The sequence below is a fragment of the Triticum dicoccoides genome, chromosome 2B (genome assembly GCF_002162155.2).
Source record: "Triticum dicoccoides isolate Atlit2015 ecotype Zavitan chromosome 2B, WEW_v2.0, whole genome shotgun sequence".
NCBI lineage: Eukaryota > Viridiplantae > Streptophyta > Magnoliopsida > Poales > Poaceae > Triticum > Triticum dicoccoides.
In genome coordinates this window covers 150436834-150438020 of record NC_041383.1, presented here as the reverse complement: position 1 = coordinate 150438020, position 1187 = coordinate 150436834, and the positions used below count along the sequence as shown (strand labels likewise).

Here is a 1187-nt window from a genome sequence, read left to right as displayed (position 1 = left end):
GTTTTTTACGTAGGGAGTAATATATACAACTTTTTTTTGTAAGGGAGTATATACTTGTTCTTTAGTGACGGAGAATATACTCCTAGTTCTTTTACATGGGTATATGCTGGTCTTATGTGAGAGTCTAGTCTCTGCAATGAGTTATAAGAAAAGTTAGATGAAAGTATACAATAAAAGAGTATGTGAAAAGTTAGATGAAACAACATGTGTAATACATTTTGTAATGTGGTCGTATGTCTCCGCAGAAAAATACAGCACTTGTTGAAGTGGGAAATGTATGTTCCTTTCCAAAATAGAAAATTCTAGCAGCAATTTCATATTGAGACAATACTGAACATATAAAGAAGATGGCAGCAAGGTGCCGTTCTTGATCCTTCAACCAGTTTCAACATAGTGATTAAACTAAAAACCAGAGGTATTGTTCCTTTTCGTTGGGTATATACTACTTTCCCAAAGAAGAAATAGCAGCTGAAATCACTATTTGTGAATCCATTTGATCATATGTCCACTAACAAAAATAATTAAAGAAATATGTTCATCTGTTTACGGCTGACTCGGCGCCGCTAGCGGTAGGATCAATAGAGTGTGCTGAAGATCGACGATGGGATGCTACGCCATTCACCCCCACAAGCCACATGAATCAATTCTTCCACGTGAGACATCCAGCCTCGATCCAGCAAGGACATCCACAAAGCACCAGAAAATTCTCTCATCCACAAAAATTAACTAGCCAGCAAAAAATCAGATCCTGGACGGGGCGCACGCTCCTCTTCAGATCTAGAAGAAAGGAAGACAATTTTGGTTAATGGATTGGAACATGCTACGGATCTACTGTAGAACAGGGAATCAACACGCACAGAACATCCAAGAGAAATCACTGACCTTTGATTAAAATAAACCTCGGATCCGGCTGGTCTCGCGCTCTCTAATCCGTTGGCCAATGGAAGCTGCAATTTGGATCGGTCGCCGGGGAGTGATAGCGGCGGCCGCCGCGGTTCCGCTCTGACGTGTATCCAGGGGCCGGCTGCTGCAGTTCGGTATGTGTGAAGCCGAGGGAAGGATTAGATGCGAGAGCGCCCGAAAAATCAGTGTGTTTGCTAATTTATATAGTCACTCCTCGGGTTTGACAATTGTGAACCGAGGAAGGAGGGAGTATGTACTCCTAGGAGTACTAACCCATTTTCATA

At 42.1% G+C, this 1187-nt stretch overlaps 1 long non-coding RNA gene across 1 annotated transcript; it reads right to left on the bottom strand.

The window, feature by feature from the left end:
• Positions 1–430: 430 nt before the first annotated feature.
• On the bottom strand, positions 431–1038 carry LOC119367412. Its single transcript, XR_005176294.1, has 2 exons — positions 883–1038; positions 431–777 (listed from the first exon to the last, which is right to left on the bottom strand). It is a non-coding gene; the product is annotated as an uncharacterized LOC119367412 (long non-coding RNA).
• Between the last annotated feature and the right edge of the window lie 149 nt (positions 1039–1187).